Below are 22,238 nucleotides of genomic sequence, written 5' to 3' on the forward strand. Positions count from 1 at the left end.
ACTCTGACACGATGGTTCGAGAAAACAGAGTCAGTGTTCGAGATATGTGCATGCCCGGAAGAAAGCAAGGTCAAATTTGCGGCCTGCACTTTCGCTGATGAAGCTCTTTCCCGGTGGAATAGCCATGTCAAATCACTAACTCTCCCGGTAGACAACTCTATGAGTTTGGAGGAATTAAAGATCATGATGTTGGAGGAATATTGCCCGAGGGGCGAAGTACAGAAACTGGAACAAGAGCTTTGGAACCTCACAATGACAGGCTCCGACATCGCAACCTATACTACCAGATTTAGCGATCTAGCAGTACTATGTCCCAGGATGATCAACCCGGAAAGGAAGAAGGTGGAACGTTTCATCTGGGGAATATCCCCCCAGATTCAAGTAATTGTGATAGCTTCAAATCCAACCACTTTTGACAGTGCCAAACGCTTGGCCCAAAGACTCATCGATCATGGAGTTCACCAAGGCATAATGACCCCCGTCCCTGAGCAAACAAAAGGGCGTGACAATAAGAGAAAGCTCTGGAACAAGAATAAGGGTCAGCCGACACAAGAGCCCGGAAAGAAAAAACAAACTATGGCAGTCCATGCTGCTACTGTCCCCGCCGCTCCAGCACCCGCCAAACAATATGATGGGACTCTCCCAAAATGCAACAAGTGCAACTTCAATCATTGTGGAGCCTGCCAAAATGCAACAAGTGCAATTTAAATGATAAAACTACACTATACTACTTTTCAGTATAGTACTTATACATATCGGTCTTAGGGTATCTAAGAGTAGAATTCATTAAAATGAGATATTGGATTTTCTGGACGTACACTCTATCATTTTACAAAGAAAATTGGCAGATTTTTCTCATACAAAACACTTATGAACTCACCAACTTAATTGTTGACACTTTTCAAAACTACTTTTATTCTCAGGAAATCAGTAAACAGGTACCCATAAGGATTTTGAAGATGGGGCGTAGCAGCGTCACGTCATATATTTTTGTCATTTGTATTTGGCATCAAACAAACAACGATTCGAATACAACGTAAACTTATAAATTATCAATATGATGGTTGAATGGCTTTGATCACTCTTATTCAATTGTTATGATATTGTACATGAAGTCAACCCACCCCTAGACGTTTCTGCCGTTCCGGTTTGGGGGTGTGACACTTTTCTTTAGTGATTTCGAAAATTACCTAGGATTCTTAGGGTTTCTTTTTGATGTTCTTAGTTATAGGTTTTATAGAGAAAACATAGATTTATTATTAGGGTTGTTTGCACACTTAAGAGGTTAAGTTTATTTGTTTTGAATAAAACTCATCAGTGGTTTGTTTTCTGTAGAGTAGCTATAATTGAAGAATAGATCAATTAGGGCTTATCGAAATTAAACCCTAAAAGGCATAAATTTCGACTAGGCTTAGGGTTTGTCAAAACCCTAGCCTCCTTCCTTTAGAATTTTGAAATTTGGGCTAGGATTTGGAAACCCTAGCCTTCCTCTCCAAGATTTCAAAAATATGATTAGATTTTAGGGTTTCCAGTTTTTGGTAATTGTTATTTCACTTGCCTAACATGAAATAATTAAAATTTGAATAAATCCTACACCCTATTTCCGGAAATTAGAGGGTAAGGATTAGGATTAAATTATTTGATTAATTTAATTAGATAATCCTTAATGGATTTAATTGATTTAATTAATTTTTAACTAAAAGATAATAATTAAATCATTATTGGTTTATTTACTGTTGGATTAGGTGTCTAAGCTCATAACTAACATTCGTATATACTTAAATAGATAGTAGCACAGTCCTTTTGGGTTGCCCTCAAACCTAGCAATTGGACATCCAGACTTTCAGAGAGAGAGAGAGAGAGAGAGAGATTAATTTATTATGTGAATAATAAATTAAACAAATGATTTATTAATGTGTTATGAAAATAATATATTAATTAGAAATCACATTATTTAATTAATAATTAATCAGAAATTAATTGGAGTTAATTGGATTAATTAAAAGTACAAGGACTTTTTTGTTATTTATTAATAGTTGGGAAAGGAAGGCTCTAGAACCCTTTGGAAGAGGTGGACGAAAATCTATAGGGAAACCCTAGGAGATTTCTTCCAAGGCCCCTTGGACAAGGGGTTATGGGTTGCTTGGTCACCAAGCAAAGGATCTAGGGGATTTCCTTTTAACCGTAGCTTTGGCACCAAGTTTCCTCACTATATAAGGAGGTCCCTAGCCAATAGTTTCGTCCATCCCTTCCTTCTAGAAGCTGTCACACCCCAAAACCTAAAAACGGCGGAAACGTTCTGGGGTGGAGGACGTCATGTACAGTATCATAACAATGCAAGTAGTAAACAAGCAACAACATCATCCATTGCATTAATAATATAATTTCATACAAGTGTGTTCTGTCAAGTTTATAAAGACACCAAAACAATATACATCAAAAATTGAAGATGAGTCTTGAACAAACTCCATCTTCTCAAAACCTGGCTCCGGTACCTGTCTACTGGTGACCTGAGAATACAAGTTATTTTGAAAGAGTTTATCAGCTTTAAAGCTGGTGAGATCATAAGTATATTAGTGTCTGTATTTGTATGAAAGCATTTGTAAGATGTTTTGTAAGATATACTGTGTATGTTTGTAAAAGTTTTGTATTTGTTTGAACTCTCCTAGAAAACCCTATGTTTCCTTACTAAAAGTAGCCTTCTACCAAGGCATCTAGTATCTGTTTGTGTGTTTCTTGTAAAAGTGTGTATTTTCCCAAATCCGACTATCATTAACCAAAATTATAGTTTTTTTTACATTATTGTTTATTGTGTGAATATCACAAAGTAAAATGTAAAGGGAAAATGTTATAGTACTGTAATGTAGTATTAAGTAACTACTGATGTACTAACTACCTTAAGCCAAATGTATATTTTAAGGTAACATGTGATCGGCCTGTATCTTGCTACCGACTTAGCTGAAACACGACAATGTAAGATGCCGTAAAAATGACGTTTGGCACCCGTAGACTTGCAAGTCCCACTGTAGCGAGCAGCAAGGTGTAGGATAGTCAATCCAGTATAGATCTATACACAAACTCATACGCTCCCCAATTAAGGAGATTCTGATACAAAAACAGTCATGGCAGGTAGTGCCATGCCCTGTTTAATGGCTCACATAAATGTATTAATGTAAATGTTATGTGAATTGTGTGCTAGCTGTATTGTGTGTTCTTTCTCTGTCTAGCCTGTATGTTTGTTTCTCATCACTCTGTTTCATGTTTGTTTCTCATCACTCTGTTTTATGTTTGTTTCTCATCATAGTATGTATTGAATCATGTATGAACTGACTCAATGTATGTTTCATTGTTCTAGTAATAGTATCTTCCTAAACTACTCCCATAGTAGTTTACTAGCAATGTATGAACATGTTTGTATACCCTTGCTACCCAAGGGCATAGTACTGGGTGAAAGAAATAACCTTTTATATCTATATACATATACATAATATATAACTAGGATTCAAATGACCTTCGGACAACTAACCTTGAACCCTAAGTCCACAACCAAACAAGGAACAGGAAACAAGGTAGGCTAGCAGTCCTAAGTCCTTTCTATCCTACTTATATAACTATATCTATATAGATACACAGAATATAAGTTAAAAGAGTTTAATAAAGGTTAATTAAGGGGGTATGAACTCACCTGTAGTGAGTAACTCGAATGAAAGATCGATATAGGATTGTTGGGTGTCAATTGGAGTCTTGAGCACAAACGATTCCTATTTAACATATAATCATACATATATGTATACATCCCACGAATATAACTACTAAAAGTGTTAGGGACACGCCTTAGGGACATAAAAATACTTAGAATTAAGTGTTACAACCATATATGATTGTATGAAAGGGTTATAAGGCTACACAAGAGAGTGTATGGCCAAAACACACACTATATGTGTGTGTGCGGCGAGGTGTGCGGCCAGCATGTGTGTGCGGCCAGTGTGTGCGGCCAGGTGTGCGGCCAGCATGTGTGTGCGGCCAGTGTGTGCGGCCAGCATGTGTGTGCGGCCGTACACATGGTGTTCTTGGTGTTCTTGGTGAAAGATGTTACCTTTTCGGATGATACTTGAGAGGATTTTCGGGTCCTAGCTTTGAAGAAGTGTAAGAAATGATCAAATTGACCAAAGGTAGTATATATAGGAGGGAGTGTGCGGCTGGAGGGGTGTGCGGTTGGCTGTGTGCGGCTGGCTGGCCGCACACTCTGGTGTGCAGCCGTACACACCTAGTTTGGTGTGTTTGGCCCGTTTTTGCGAAGCTACACACATTCTAACCCATCCTACGACACGTATCTTGATTATACTAAGCCTTAAGCACTCATATAGACTCAAAACTTCATTATAAAATAGCAAAACGAGGCTAACTTTGATAGAAATGAAGAATGTAAGCTAGAAATTTCGGGTTGTCACAGAAGCCTTGGCCAAAATCTTGGTTCTCTTCTCCTCTCTCTATAGTTTTTCTCTTGCTAGTTTGGGTGTGATTTCATTAGAGGCATGACACTTGTGGAGCTTGCCTCCAAGAGATCTATAAATGATAATTATTATAATTGTTTTCTATAACAACTAAAAGGTATCTAACCCTAAATCTTTTCTTTAGTAATTTAAAAAATTACCTAGGGTTCTTAGGGTTTCTTTTTAATGTTCTTAGTTATACGTTCTATAGAGAAAATATAGATCCTTATTAGGGTTGCATGCACACTTAAGAGTTTAAGTTTATTTTTTTTTGCATAAAATTCATCAAATACCCTGCGAGACCTAAGAAGCTCAAAATCTTAGATAGTGTCCTTGGTACTTCCCATCGCATCATGACCTCGATCTTGACCGGATCGACCAATATACCCTTTTGGTTGACGATGTGCCTCAAAAACTGCACCTTGCGCAACTAGAACTCATATTTGGAGAATTTGGCATACAACCTCTCTCTCTTCGGTGTCTCTACTACCTCTCGCAAGTGTTATGAATACTATCACCAACCGATCCAACATCAGCCTATAAACTCGGGTTATGATATCCATGAACGTTGTTGGTGCATTGGTAATCCTCGAATGGCATCACCACGAACTCTTAATGACCATAATTAGTTATGAAGGCCTTCTTTTTCACATCCTCGTCTATGACCCTCGTCTGATGATAACCTAATCATAAATCAATCTTGGAAAACCAAGACCCACACTCAAGATGGTCAAATAAATCATCCTCAGGAGTGGGTAACGATTCTTCACCGTTAACTTATTCAGCTCCTGGTAGTCAATGCACATCCTGTATGAACCATCCTTCTTTTTCACGAATAGGATCGTGCTCCCCAAGTTGAACTACTTGGTCGAATAAATCCCTTGTCTAGCAGCTCCTGAAGTTGCGTAGACAACTCCTGTATCTCCGGTGGTGTCAAGCGATACAGTGCTTTGGCTATTTGGGCCGCACCAGGAACCAGGTCAATCCGGAACTTGACCTGTCTCTTGGAAGGCACTCCTGGCAAATCCTCAGGAAACACATCAGGGAAATCCCGAAAAACGGTCACCCCACTCAATGTCGTCGTCCCCTCAACCCGAGTATCTACCGTATAATCCAGATACCCAAAACAACCATGTTGAAGATATTTCCTCGCCCTCGTAACTAAGTAGAGATTCAGCCCAAGCGAAGCTCCTTCTCAAGGAATAATCAGTTCTCCACCACTTGGGGTTCGAACTCTTACTAGCTGACGCTCATAGTCAATCGTGGCCCTATAAGGACCCAATCAATCCATCCCAATGATATCCTTCGATCCCCGCAAAGGAATCAGCACCAAATCAATAGAGTACCTCTCACTGAACAGGTTCAGGACACGCCCACGATGAACCCTCAAAGCACTCATAAAACAATCATCAGCAATCTCGACCTCCAACGGATAATCCAGAATCCCCGGAGCATCACTAAACTTCTTGTTGAGCACAAGAGATACAAAGGATCGGGTAGCGCCCGAATCAAACAAAACATGAGCAATAACACCATTGACTAAGAAAGTTCATATACACGATCAAATACGATATAAGCATAAATAAGGAAAGCAATAAAGACATAATAAAATTACATACCAGTAACCACATCCGGTGCTGCTCGTGCATCATGGTAGTCAGCTAAAATGCCCTGCTCTTCACCACAGGTGTCTTCACCTTGCCCTGGCGGTCATCAGTAATCCTCAAGGTGGCAGGTACAGGTGTCGCCACTGCCCCTCCTGATATCCTCGAACAATCGGCCTTTTACTGGCCTATCATGTTGCAATGAAAACATATTAATGCACTCCAGGGGCAATCCCTACTCATGTGACCAGTCTGCCCACATTTGTAATAACCCGAACCCTACTGTGCTACTTTCGACACTTGTCATTACGGACCTGGCCGTGCTAGCCTCTAGAATACGAATTAGAAGTCTTGGACCTCTTAGCCTGGCCCACGACAGTCTATATCTGCTTCGGCCTTCGCTTCGTCCGAAGCTCCAGCTCAATCCCTCGCTCACGATCCCTCTCAATCATATCATGTAGGGTCTTGCACCCAGAATAGCTCAGGAACTCTCAAATGTCATCCCTCAACATGTCATGGTATCTCGTCTTCTTCATCTCCTCATCCACAGCATACTACGGAGCCAACAAATCCCTCTCACGGAACTTGGTGGTGATCTTGATGGGTTATGAGCATTCTAACACTCCTAAGTGTACATGCAACCCTAAATACCTTGGATCTATGTTTTCTCTATTATACATGCAAATATGAACATCCAAGGTATTATCCTAATCTAGCATACAAAACAATGAATATAACAAGATAGAATACATACCTCTTTGATGTAGAATGTCATCATGAAGCTTGAGTGCCTAGTGCCCCAAGTGTGACACCTCAAATGGTTCACACAACACCAAATACACATGGAATGACTTGAGAGAAACTTGAACACTTCTTGAAATCGTGTAGCCCTCATATTCACACACACTAGTGCATGATTTCTTGAGCCATGGGATTATTTTATATGGTGGCTATTAGGGTTACACTATGTAACTCCTAACTTTACCCATTCCTTATGCTCCATGGATTTTAACCTCCATGGAGTATCCATGGGTTACCCCATGGACTTAGTCCAACATAAGGAATCTTGGATCACAAGCCCACATATATAAGAATGAGTGATTTACACAATCAACCCATATATTTAATTAGTCTTCTTTTGATCACTTAATTAATCCTAGATTAATTCTTGATCAATACTAATTAAATAATCTTATTAATATATTAGAACTTATAATATATTCACAAACCTTAAGTGTTATTTCTCTCATTGTAGTCTATCCAAATGCATGATGCCATGCAACCCAAATGGACCATGCCGGGTCGGGTCAAGTCTTACCAATTATAGTTATGGACTTAGACATTAATCCAACAGTCTCCCACTTGGATAAGTCTAAAACTATTATTGCAAGTATGACTTCAAGAACCGACTGGCAATCGTAGCTCTCAAAAGCTTCCGTCGAACTCTGACCTTGCCGATGATCTCTGACCTTTGTCAATGACTTGTCCATTAAATAAGGGATCATATATTCCTCCATTCTAGATATCATATGGACTGAGACATGGATTATAATCATTCTCTCTGTCCATTTGTTGTTTCCCGATTTCCGATTTATGACGACTGACTAATTGAACAAATCAAATCAGTCCAAGCCCGACCGAGCACTTACATTTGTCATCACCAAATCATCGAGGGGCCCACAGATATCGCTTTTATCCCAAAGGTAAAAGGAATGGATAAACTTCGACTCATATGGCTTGTTCTACTACTTGTTGAATCATACACAAAGGCACGTTTTATAACATCGAGTTACCAATGCTTTTTCGTGCAATCAATGTATAACCAACTCATAGTAACAACTCATATCTCTAGGTTTGAAGAATATAAGATATTATCGTCTCATGATCACTCGTGATAAAATCCATGAAGTGATTCCAATGAGCGCAGGTTGAATCCAATACTCAGAACTTATGAGCACTCATGAGTGTTGTAGCCCTTTGTCCAACATCTTAGACCTCTACAAGCCAACCCATGACAGTCTTGATTCATATCTACTTCCAACATATGACCGACTGTGGATGGTTTGAATAACTTAGTCTATCAGAACAATGACCTAGTTATTCTGGAAGTCAAAACATGCAAAGTGAAACACAATAATAATCGAATCCAATATGGTCTCAGAACTTATGAATATAAATAAAACACCTTTTATTTATCACCATATGATTACACATTATTCATTGTATACTGTTTCAGCTATCAACTTTATTCTTGAATTTAAAACAATAGTTGTCCCATGCTCCAAGCATGTACACTATGTTTTTCTAAACACCAGTCATGTCATACACCAAGTATGCATACTATGTTTGTCTATGATCTTTACTTTGTGAAATAGATCAATTGAACATAACTCCAACGATTCTCATTTCATATTCCCAATTCCTTACTACAACTGCAAGAATTCCAAATTTATGCCATTTACTAAAATTTGTTAGATTCTAAACTTATATGCATTGAGCCTCTTGTAATGATTATGCACAAAGTCAGAAAGATTTGACAACAAACATTACAGAGCATTCCAAAGGAGATCAACTCCTTGGAAACATCCTTCTTGCATTAAGTTTCCTAATCTTACACAGATTTATTGAACAATTTCTAACTTTGAAACATTTCCATATTCCATTTTGACTATCACTTCTGAACAAGAGTTGCCTCCTTACAGATTATGTCAATATGGTCCTTCCAGAATTAACATTATACTTCCAACTATCCTTGAGCAACCAATCTTTGGTAAACCTTAGATTGTCCTCGACAATTGCTTAATCATTTTAGTCATATCCAATTCTAGACCTTTTCCCTTCATAATGCCCCAGACATTTGGAAAATTTTAGAAAGGATAAATATAGCACATGTAATCGATCCTATATCCGAAGCATATGGGACACGATTCATGATGTCTCACATAAAGACTAAACCAGTCTTTTGCTATAATATTTCCATTTCAATTTGCCAAGTTCTCAAAATTCAGATTATCAAAAGGGATGCCGTAATCATAATCGAATTTTAGAACGCAAATAATGGACCCATATATAGAATTTCCTTATGTTGAGCCATTCCAACATGAAATTCATATATATATCCTTGATTAAATACGATTAAAATCTCAATCTAAGCTTTTAGAATTGAAATGAAGTATAATTTCCTCTCCCTTAATTATAGCAAAACAACTTTTTCAACCCCTACAGCCTCACGAATTGAAACTTTTGTTTTCTATAATTAACATTGCTAACTTGCAACCTTTGTCATAATTATCATGCTCCCACTATCATGATGATTATTAGCATAACACTTATGCTCCCACTAGCTTTGACATGTACTCAGAAATCAGCTGACTTTCTTACCAAAGTTCAGATTTCTGATACTAGATTGTTTTGATAAAACTTTATCAAAATCATACACCTCTTTTAGATAGCTCACATGTGTGTCTAAACAATTTTAAAACTATGAAAAAGGGATGCCGTAATCATAGTCTCAATTGTTTAGACCTTTGCCACTTCTCACAAGTCCATGTTAGTGTGCCGGTAAACCACACACGCTCCACTAACGACTTTGAGAATGCAAATATCACAATTGCTATCTAGCTAAAATCTACTTAGTGAAAGTGTTTCCTCACCATCATTTTCATGAATCGGAGAGAAACCTTATGACACTTAGATTTAATAGTGTATGTGTTCTTATCCATGTGAATTTGTCAAAACCATAATCACAAGACAAGGTTAGTGACAAATCCAAACTCATATTGATTAAACTTGTGCAATCTTAAATTCTTGCCATTTGGCAGCTCAGGTGCCTGCCATTGCTTCCAAGTAGTTGTGCAACCAATTGAGAACTCTCAGAACTCCTATGCAAAGCCAACTTGAATAGGCACAAAAATTTCAACACGATAGGTTATAAACCTCAAGTCGTGTGCTAGTGAAGGACTTTAGGTTTTATTCTTGATTAAGTCTTGAAACTTTCAAGAGCTTTAAGACTCCCACTGTCCTCTTGACATATAAGACTCCCTTGTCAAATATTCAAGAGATAGTGTGGATTCTTTATCAAGACTAACACTTTACACAATTGGCCTAAGTTGGTCTCTGTTTTATCCAAAACATCACAACTTACCAATTTCAAATGTACAAGAGTAGATAACCTTTTACTCTTACATTTGACTAGTGTTAACAAACCCTCTTTAAGATATGTCACTCAAGTTACAATCTTGGAGTATGACTCTAAGAATTGTTTTGGAACGAAGTATGACTCATCTTTTTGATTTAACCATTTCAACAATTCATGACTCCTCTTCTTAGTCATAAGAATGCACTAAGATGACTTTAGAGGACCAATTGTGATATGGTATCTTAATCATTAAGATGATCATAAACATGATACTAAAGTACTCTCCCATCTTTTCATATTTGAGAAACTTTTATCTTTCTGCCATACTTTGATTCTTCTTATTTGTTCTGTCTCACATTGAAACTTCTCCAATGCTACAGACTTATACTTAAACTTATAAGTATAACCATATTTACTGAACTTAAGTAAATCATGACGAATAGTCTTCTTGATCTTTTGTGGTGGACTTGACTAGTGCACAAGAATGTGTACTCGATCCCTTAGTCCTTTCCTTATTCACATAAGGAATTAGTCTTAATTTTCCAAGCTGAAAGTTCTCATTCATCATACTATACAACTTGTATGATTCCAAGTTTCGGTCCAATTGAACCTTGGGTGATGAGAATCTTTCCTTATTTGGTAATATTAGACACTACCACAACCGAAAGAATCAAATCCATTTTTTTCCAATATTACTATCAATGGAATCTTATAAGCAACAACTTTTCACAAATGCCATTGTAAGGATACTTAAAATAAATAAAATCAAAACCTTTTTCTTTTATTTTAAAACTTTGCGGAAAAACTTATCCTTACAATCCATATGAAAACCTTGTTGTTATCTATTCCTAAGCAATATAAATATCATAACTCTTAAGTAATAGCCCAAAATTCTGATCACCGAACCATGCGATTGAAATCCATCTTCGCGATCAGAATCAGCATGTACTTAATAGAGTTAGACAATGGACTTTACCTGAAGTAGAGCCAAACTTATTGACTTTAACATCCTTAGGTAAATTTGGCAGCTTCGCAACCAATGCCCCTTCCTTTGGCAATAGTTACCTATGGACCCTTGATAATGGGACTATCTCAGACTTCGCCTCTCTCTTTACCATTGGGTCAACCGAGTTGACTATGGCCGATCCCTTTCCATTGGGAAGAGAGAGCTTTACTGGATATCCAATGTCATCATTGTCAATGTCCATAGAGTTTTTAGGAAGTTGATCTTAGCAAATAGATAAGATCATTAAGGGTCTTGTCTTAGTTTGTTTCATAGGATTCCCAAAAGAACTCACTATGTGACTTAGAAAGTAGTTGAGCCACCAACTTTCTCAAGACTTTGACACCCAACTCTCCCGGCTTGTCAATATGTGACTGCATCTCCAAGATGTGATCACACCTAGACCTTGCCTTGCCAATAGGGCTTGAGTGACCTTAAACTTTTTAGGAACTTGTGGGTTAGGGAGAATAATTGGAGGAGGTGAAAGAAGTATAATATCCATGGGACATCATCTTCATTTAGGAAAGCTTGTTTCAAGAGATTTGGGAAGATCATAAATGTCTAGACCAGACATCTTTTTGGGAGATATTCAAGATAGTTGATTTAAAGTCCTTAATATGACACCCAATTTGAAATATTAAGGCTAGGACCCAACAAACTATTTTATAACTTAGAAGTGGGATGCCGTAATCCAAGCTATAAAATATTTGAAGGTAGGTGAATGACGATTCACCAATTTCCACCATGAAAAACGAAATAATTTATTAGGTTTTAATTGGATTTGAAATTCCTAGATCTTTGAGATTCATTGAACTGTTCAAAGGCATGTTTCAATCTCGAGTGTGCCCTTCAGGTTTTGTGACTGGGATGCCGAGGATCACAAAACAAGGTGTGAATAACCATGCAAATATACTTGGTACCCTTAATATTTACCCCTTAATCTGTGTGCCGGTTAACCACACACGCTCCACCGATACTATGATAAATATTAAGTTACCCTTTGCCTACCTTGTTAAGTCCAGGTTAGTGTGCCGGTTAACCACACACGCTCCACTAACGACTTAAGCAAAGTGCAAAGTGTAATTTCATGGGTTAGCACCAAATTCACATTTTCCTAAGTAACTAAGATTGGGTATTAATAAGAGTTTAGTTACTTAGTATTTATCATTAATACTTTTAATGAATGGAGAATTATAGTCCTTGTCCTACCCGTTCGGCTAACTACCCTCCACCAGTCAAGGAAGCGGTGGGTGAGAGTGGACACCCATTAAACTGCCATTTTATAGGCAGTAACCTTATACCCCCCTTATAGACCGATTTCGTGAATGAGGCCTACTAACGGTAAGACTGACTTTACTCTTATACATATATATAAATATTATTAACTTATAATATTATAAAGTATAAGGGTTGAATTTTAACTTTTAAAATTCTAAGGGCTAACTTGGAATTAAAGTATTCATAAGTGAAAACTTTTCAAATTCCAAAACTTGAGGGCAAGTTTTGAAACTATTCAAAACTAATTAATTCCATAACTTATGAATTTAAAGTAGTTTTAATTTAAAAAAAAAACTCTTCAAGTTCAATAACTTGAGGACAAGTTATGGAAGACTTTAAACTAATTAATAAAAAAAAACTTTTTTTTTATTGTGACTTATGGAACTAATTAATGTTACACCTTTTTTTTTAATTTAATGAAGAGACTCTTGAACCTCCATAACTTGAGGACAAGTTATGGAGTCATAAAACCATTTAATTAGAACTAGACTCTTCATTTTGTAACCTTTGCCAACTTTTATGAGTTTTATGATTCTTAAATGTGACTTTTCATATAACTTGAGGACAAGTTACAAAAGCACACTTTGGAATCAACTCTTAGATTAAAATGGATTGAAAACAACTATCTCATAATTTTTCCTATTAATCTAAACAAACTCATAAACATGAACATCCATAATCAAAATTTTTCAAGCATCATATAAACATGTATAAAACTTGAAACTTTGATTATTATCCTTTATTTGGATGAGAATAAACATTACCATAGTATAAAAAAAACAAATTTTATGAACAAAAACACTTTGCGGTAATGATTCTAATCCAAAACAGGCCAAAAAAAAAATTCGATTTTTTCCAGTTTTTTTTCCAGCAACTTGCATCAAGTATAATTGAAAAATAACCAGGCTCTGATACCACTGATGGGTTATGAGCATTCTAACACTCCTAAGTGTACATGCAACCCTAAATACCTTGGATCTATGTTTTCTCTATTATACATGCAAATATGAACATCCAAGGTATTATCCTAATCTAGCATACAAAACAATGAATATAACAAGATAGAATACATACCTCTTTGATGTAGAATGTCATCATGAAGCTTGAGTGCCTAGTGCCCCAAGTGTGACACCTCAAATGGTTCACACAACACCAAATACACATGGAATGACTTGAGAGAAACTTGAACACTTCTTGAAATCGTGTAGCCCTCATATTCACACATACTAGTGCACGATTTCTTGAGCCATGGGATTCTTTTATATGGTGGCTATTAGGGTTACACTATGTAACTCCTAACTTTACCCATTCCTTATGCTCCATGGATTTTAACCTCCATGGAGTATCCATGGGTTACCCCATGGACTTAGTCCAACATAAGGAATCTTGGATCACAAGCCCACATATATAAGAATGAGTGATTTACATAATCAACCCATATATTTAATTAGTCTTCTTTTGATCACTTAATTAATCCTAGATTAATTCTTGATCAATACTAATTAAATAATCTTATTAATATATTAGAACTTATAATATATTCACAAACCTTAAGTGTTATTTCTCTCATTGTAGTCTATCCAAATGCATGATGCCATGCAACCCAAATGGACCATGCCGGGTCGGGTCAAGTCTTACCAATTATAGTTATGGACTTAGACATTAATCCAACAGATCTCTGCCACAGTCTCAATAGTCTAGCGAAGGTCCTGAAACTCCCTCGCCAACTGTTGCAGCTCGATTGCTGGTGCAAACTCCCTCTGAAATCTCATAACAAACTCCTCCCAAATCATGGCTACCACCAGCGCAGTCCCCACAGCTCGGCCGACCTCATCCCACCAGTCACGTGCTTGATCCCTCAGAAGGCGGGATGCAAACCCTACTTTTGCCCCCTCCGGGAAAAAACTCATCCGTTGAGCATTTTCCATGCCAGCGATCCAGCCTCGGCTAAGCGATGGGGTCCTTAGCCCTAAAGAACTCAGGAGCTCCACAAGCCTTGAACTCCCGAAATGAGGGGGCTCGCACTCCTAAATGACCCACACCAATATCGGTCAAACGGCCCTGAGACGCTCATCAATAAGATCCATAATCTCCTCCTTGATGGTACCAAACATCACAGGAGTAGCAGCCATGATACCATGAGTGACCTCGACCGCAATGAACTCACGTAGCCTCTCATCAATTGGTTATGTGCCTAAGCCAGAACCAGAACCAGAACCAAAACCATAGCCATAACCTCCTCCTCGAGTGATCATCACCATACTCGAACTGAAATACAAACATATAAACAATTAGCATTGAACTCGAGGAAACTCTCACTATACATATATTTAGAGTCTCCAAGTTCGTCTTTGTCTCGAGTACAGATCCTGGGCTTCCAGTAGTACGAGCCCAATACTACCTTCCACACCTACCTGTACCCTCCTCAAGAGCAGTCTTGATTCCTCTAAGTCACCACACTAAAACCATATAACAATCTTATGCTAAACAACATACCAAATCTACTATGGTATTACATAGGCTCTCCTAGGAATTCTTAATCTAACCACCTCTACAATACAAAGAATCTCAATCAACATTATTGGTTGCCTTATGCATGCAAGTTATACCCAAACAAAGAATCTCAATCAACACATAGACTGTCAAATAATGATTCTACCCTAAGTGTACAACCAGACAAAGAACAGGAAATAAGGCTAAATCAACCATTCTAGGGCTATATGATCCTAATTATATACAACTATTAAATCATACACTTAGCAATTAACCGAGCCGATATCAATTCCAAGCAATACATAGAATTCGAATCCCCTAGACTATGAAGCATCACACAAATAAGGTAATCCTATCATACGATCCCCAAAGGTATCCTTATCCCTAATCTAGCATGTAATTTACATATCAAGCACACTAATCATAATACATAGGTATGGGTAATTTGGAAACCACTTACTTGAGCTTGGCTAATTGCACGCATCGCACCCCTTTCTATTTAGTAAAAATCTTTTCTTTTAGAAATTGCATTTCTTTTTATTTTGAAAAGATTATCATTTTCTCGGTTTGAGTTCTACACACCCGAAAGTGTGTCCAAATCCTTCAAACCAAGGTTCTGATACCAACTTGTAACGACCCAAAATACATAAGTAAAAATTTCATATTTCAGTTCATCAATCCAAGCAACTCATGTCTCGAAAGTACCCAAGATACAACTTATCAGAAGTATCAGAGTAACAGAAACCATAAAATGCGGAAATCGTGGGGGGAGGATGTTATGCCATCACGCTAGGCTCTTCCCTTTTGAACCGGAAGTACCTGAAACCAAAATCATATCTGTAAGCATAACGCTTAGTGAGCTTCCCCAAAATACCACATACGGAATACACATAAATATAACAATACGTAGTTGTGTTAGGTCTAACCCCCGGGTCCGTATCAACCCTATGCAACAACAATTGTTGTGTTAGGTCTGTATCAACCCCTAGTCAATATGACTCTGAGCCCAAATTGGCTCCATGCATAAAAAATAATCACATAATGGTACACATCCTACACATACAAATCAGTGGGCTGGCCTTCGTGCCTTCGACCCATAGTGTGGTAAGAAGACTCACCTCTAGCTGAAGGTAACTGAATCTCACACACGTGCTGCTGCTAAGACGGCTCCACACACTAATCAAAACCCAAAGACAGACCTAATTAAAATCGGGGTTTTAACCCAATAACAGTGGTCCAAATCATCCTTTATATTCTTAAGGGAAAAAAACCATTTTGCGCTTCCAATTCCTAGCCTAGCTAAACAAGTCGAAAAACCCCTAATGGCCCACGACCTAAAAATGGGCCAATGGGCTTTCTGGGAGTACATTCGGCGTACTCCATATTACGCCCCGCGTAGCATCGAGCCTTGGAAGATTCATGGGGTCGAAACCCTCTACGCCCAACGTAAAGAGAATTATGCGCATCGTAATTCCATGAAGTCAAAAATCTCAAATGAGGTCTTAATGCATTAAGAATTAATGTCCAAGCTTCATATCTAACTCCAACAAACGTCTAAAATCATAAAGTTGTAAGCTTTATGCCTTTGCATGGCAAGAACAAAGCTAAAAACCAAAACCCCAACTTAAATCATCATCTAGACTTCCATAACTCTTTCATGGATGAAAACCAAGGACCAATCTTGAATTTTTATGTCACTATAAATACTAAAACGTTTAAAGAATAACTTAAAAGCTCTGGAGTATTCCATACTCACAAAGATCAAGGTTTTGGGACAAAAAGAGTACAAATCTAAGCTTAAAGGGGATCTAAAGAAATATACATCAAGGTTGGAGCTTTATACCTCCAGAAGATGCACAAGGATGAGAAATTGATGGAACAAAAATCTTGAGAACAAAACCTCTTCTTGGATAATCTTCCTTCATAATTAAGAATACCCAAAAATCACTCAAAAACTTCAAATCTTACTCTCAAAGGCTAGGATTTCGATTTTAGAGTTTAGAGAGATAGATGATGGAAGTAAGGAAATGTCTAAGTCCATAATGTTGTTTAAATAGGGTCCAAACCCTAAAAATTAGGGGTTTCCCTCTGAAGCAATACACCCAGCATACCTATGCGTACGCCCATCATAAGCATTGAAATCGTGATCATCGTTTAAATGTCTACGCCTGACGTACCTGACTCGTACGACCAACGTAGGGACCAAATTTGCAAACTTTTAAGGAAATAAGCCACAATTGAAAATACCTGGGACACTGGTGTTACACTGTAATCCTCGAGTGTGAGAGGATCCTTGGTTTCTGGGATGAGTGTTATGAACGAAGAGTTGCAACCTTGTGACAGTTTACCTGTTGGTTCAAAATATTGGACAAATTTGATGATATCCGGTTTCATGGACTCCCATTTAGTTTTAATGAGCTTGAAAGTGAATCCGTCTAGTCCAGGTTCCTTTTCGCTGCCACAAATCCAAACTGTGTGTTTTATTTCCTCGATCGAGATGGGGTATTCTAAACATTTTTGTTGGTTCAAGGACAATTTTCTAAAAAATAGGATTATCAGATGCGGTCTGTTGGGCCACGGTTCATGAAATTTTTCCGAGAAGAACCTATGAACCTTAGATTTTTTTATGATTAGGGTCGGAGGACCATAAACCGTTAATGTTTAATCCATGAATTCTGCTTTTCCTGTATTTTTTTTCAATGTGCCATGAAAGAAACTGATGTTTTCATTACCATCCTCGATCCATTTGACTTTTGCCGTTTGTTGCAAGTCTAGCTTCATTTAATGTTTAAGCTCATGGATTTTGATTTTAACCTCTCACCACTCAGATATCCCCCTCTCCCCTCTGTGAGCAATTTGGTTTCAATAATATGTTTGTATTCCTCCACCTTTGCTCTAAGAGAGTTGATGTTTCCCTTTGCTTTGTGGTCAACCTCCACCCTCCATCTTTTAAGACATTTTTCAAATGTCTTAATTTTGCCATAACCTGCATATCTGGTGTTCTGAAGCCACGGAAGTTACACCAAGCATTATCGAAAATATTGTTGAAGTCGTGATTGATCAACCATGAATTAAAAAGCGAGATGGTGGTGGTTTAAAATTTGCATTGGTTGTTTTAATATGATCGATGAATGGTCGGAGTACTTGCGCGGAAGCACTGAAAGTGACTGTTCGTTGAAAAACGATCTAATTTACTCAATTTTAGACCATCATCACATAAGTAAGTGAATTTACTACCATCTGTTATGAATTCTTGAAGCCCAACATCAACGATGAACAATATTGAAGTCTTGTGCAGAGTATCGGCAAAAGTTCGATTTGAGACTTTCGTCAGCATATCTAACGACATTGAAATCCCCGAAGAAGATCCAAATCCTTGGTTAACTCTTCTTTAGTTCCTGTAGTTCAGCCCAAAACGCCCTCTTTCTGTGATCGGTTGTGGTTTATAAACGTTTACAAGGGTATTGATACATGTGAATCTTTTCCAGTGTCCGGATACAGCGAAAAAATATCTACCAAATGTTTTGTGAGTTTCTACAAACTGTTGGGATCCAATATCCTGACAATCCCACCTCATCTGCCAACTGGATTTACATAATCCCACTCAAAATTCATCGATCCCCAACACCCTTCTAGATCAATGAAATTAGAATCACAAATGCGTGTTGCTTGTAACCCAATGAAGTCTAATTTCTAAGAAAATTTAAGTCTACGAACCCAATCTACTTTGTAAGTTTCGCCAGCCCCTCTGATATTTAAAGTGAGGATATTCAGGAGGAATTTTTGTGTGAATCAGCGCCCACGAGAATTCTACAAGTGTTTTGTTGTTGCTATCGATTTGGAAGCCAACCTCTTTCTCAACCTGGGTAATGCAGTCAATTTCGTTTGTGGAGGAAACCTCATCGCTTACAAAATCATCACAACTTGAATTTGAAATGGCAAAGTTTTGTTTAGGTCAATGGAGGTTGTGGGTATGGGGTCGGTACGAATCAGAGGAATGGTGGGTGTGATTAGCTTAGTGTAATTGTGGATTTGAGAGTCAAAAATATTTCTTGGGGTAATGTTGGATCTTCTTTGAGCACGTCTATGTATTTTACGCCTTTTACCAATTGAATCTCCAAGTTCGAAGTCTTGATTTGGGTCGGGTATGAGAAAATTTTCGCCAATTTGTTTTTGTATTGGACTCAGTAGGGTTCTCCATATCTGGTCCACTAACAAAAGGCCCAGATGAATTAAAATTAGGTTTCAAATGTAGTGCAAAGTTTAATTCCTTTTCGGCATTAAATTCTTTTCCTGGACACGAGGTTCTATCATGGCTAGCTTCACGAGAGTTCGATTGGACTTTCGAGTTTAATGCACCGTTCCTACTTCCAATGTTTCTCACCACTGTCGTTGGATCCAGTGATTTCGGTAGCTACTCTCCGATGTCAACCACCATGTTTCTGTCTCTAGTTCGTAGACAATCTCCCATTCTTCCTATATTGCTTCTCAATATTTATGATTATCCCATGTTTCTGAGATGCCATCTTCCTCTGAATAGGAATCGCTTTGTTAGGCATCGTCCTTGTCCTCCACGACATTATCATATTTGTTAGAAATCGGCTCTGGTTGGGCAAGAAACGGGTCCTACATGAAATCATATTCAATAATTCCCACATTGAACGTTTTGTTTTGGAATGAACATGACATCTCCTTATTGATACGTGTTTTTGAGGTCATGAGAATGCAGGTTGTGCCATAGGACAAATCAATGTTATCCCAATTTCTGCCCTCCGTTTGTAACGTCTTCTCTAGGGTATTAGTGATGGCGGTGTAGTTTTCCTCTGCCCGAAGTTGTATTGGGAGCCCTGTTATTTTCACCCACGCAATTATGTCAAAATTACTTCATCTGAGATTCCTTTCTTTAGCCATTTGAACCAACGGTTCCAGTTGTGTTCATCTTTGAGAAAGTTGCCCACTTCCTTTGGAATGTCGAATCTTACCACTACCCTTAAACCACCCGCATAATATACATGCATCGATATATTCATGTCTTCCTGAAGTGGTTTAGGCAATTCTGATATATGTTGCAGACTGATAGCTTCTCCCAGAAGGGTTGATTTGTTGCGATGTGACATGGCCTTGACTTCTATGAGATTTATATTGTGATCAATCGAGGTGGATGCAGTGTCACATGGCCTTGCAGTGTGTCGTCCTCCAACTAGCTCAACGTACGTTTTGGCTTCTATATTTCCATCTGATGTGTGCTTGGTTTTGTGGTGTAGATTAATAGAAGGACCTAACAGGACCTGACCAGGAACTAGACCTGGACTGGACTCAACAGGCTCGGTCCAAGGTCCACCAATTTCTGCAAAACCAATCTTGTCGAATATGTCGGTCCGATCCAATTTCGATCTGGTTTGATCCAAGTAATCATCCCTATAATCGTAATAGATAAACTAAATTTCAGTAGGCTTCAAGGATTTGTACCATATGCACCTACAGTTGTATCGGTCCAATGGGTAAAAGAACCGGACACCTCGGACCTGGACCGGCCTCAACCGATCAGGTCCAAAGTCCATCAATTTCTGTCAAACTGGTTCGGTCCAAGAACCGGTGCGGTTCGGTCGAAATGTTTACCCCTAACTGAACTACTTTTTTTTTATTGACGTTAAAAAGAGAGCTATGTTATTTTTTTCGACTATTAGATAGAAATTTACTCTATTGATAAATAATATCTATTGCGATGACCGATTACATTAATTAGAATTGGTCGTAGTTTTAGTATAATTTTATTCCCACACACAAGGCACGCCTAATTTATAAAAATAAATAAATAAAAACGTCACTTTAAAATCCCAAACACTTATCCAAAATTCCAAAAACCAAACCAAATATGACCCTCCCGAATTAATTTTATTTTACAAAATATCACAAATGTTGGTGTGATATTTGAAGCCTTCATTAATTTCGAATGGTCATTGTTATTGATTTCCTTTATTATAATCCAAAAGCCCTAAATTGTTCAACACTTGGAATAGCTCTACCTCTACGGCCATCACAAAGGAAGTATACTAAAACCCAACAAAGCCTAATCACACATAGAATGTCCTTTTTGCGTTTAACACTTCCATCCAAAAGAAGCCTTTCAAGCTCAATGATCAATCTAGTCATTATTGGATTCAAAATCAGTCTAGACTTGATCATTACAGTTCGAGAAACAAAAGATTTGAGGCCGTGGTGAACTTATTGTAAATGTTAAAAGTTTAGCAACACAATAGAAAAAAAATGATATTCCACAAGAAGGTGTTCCTTAAAAACTCCAGAATGTTACGGATTAGGTTAGAGTTTCACCAATGCAAAAGATTCTCTCCTCCCTCCCTTTCACTGATAAAACAATTGTTATTTTTCTAAGATACATATTTTCACTTCAGCTATTCACTTTTCACTATCATCATCCTTACAGAATTCTGGTGTTATATATCTAAAGAAGTTTCTGTTTAGTTGTGGTATATATCTAAAACCCAATAGATAATGACATGGTTCAACCGATTTGTAATATACATGGTGCATTCTTCAAATGCCAATGCTTATCAGTTCATTAGAACTTATTGCATTCAGATATCTACATCATTAATTAAGTTTAATTTCTAAGAACCCCACCAATACGTGAAGTTGTTAGGGTAGATCATTCCACACAGTCTATCATAATGTGCACCAACTTGTTTCCATAAATCGGTCCTGTGCCAAGCAACATGCTAATTATGGCTAGATGGCTGCATTTAATCCGGAAGGAAAGGCCCTCTCTGTTGGATACAATGAACCCTTTTAAACAGGTTTCCTTTTTCCAAATATGGTAATGGTCCTTACACATACAACACCTACCCACAAAAATAATAAAATATCAATACTTCCACTGGTGATATTATTATGCCTGTCCTACTAAGAACATACATAATAACAGTTTTTTCAATGCCTTTTCATTTATCCCTTATTGTGTTGGCTTTTCCAAATAGAGTTTTTTTCAAAATGCACTTGGTAATTAACAAATTCTGTAGGAGAGCTTTTTAATATTTTAGTGGACACTATAGTTTTCAACAAATAAAAAGAGTTTAGTTCAGTCATTTTAATGGGGATCAAACTATTTCTACTATATTTAATTCATAAAAAGACTTAATAAAAGAAAGATATTTTGAGTTTTTTATTTTGTTAAGGTGACGTTATATTTTGTTCATATGACATTAAAAACT

This window comes from Lactuca virosa, chromosome 2 (genome assembly GCF_052849685.1).
Source record: "Lactuca virosa cultivar CGN04683 chromosome 2, Lactuca_virosa_CGN04683_v6, whole genome shotgun sequence".
Lineage (NCBI taxonomy): Eukaryota > Viridiplantae > Streptophyta > Magnoliopsida > Asterales > Asteraceae > Lactuca > Lactuca virosa.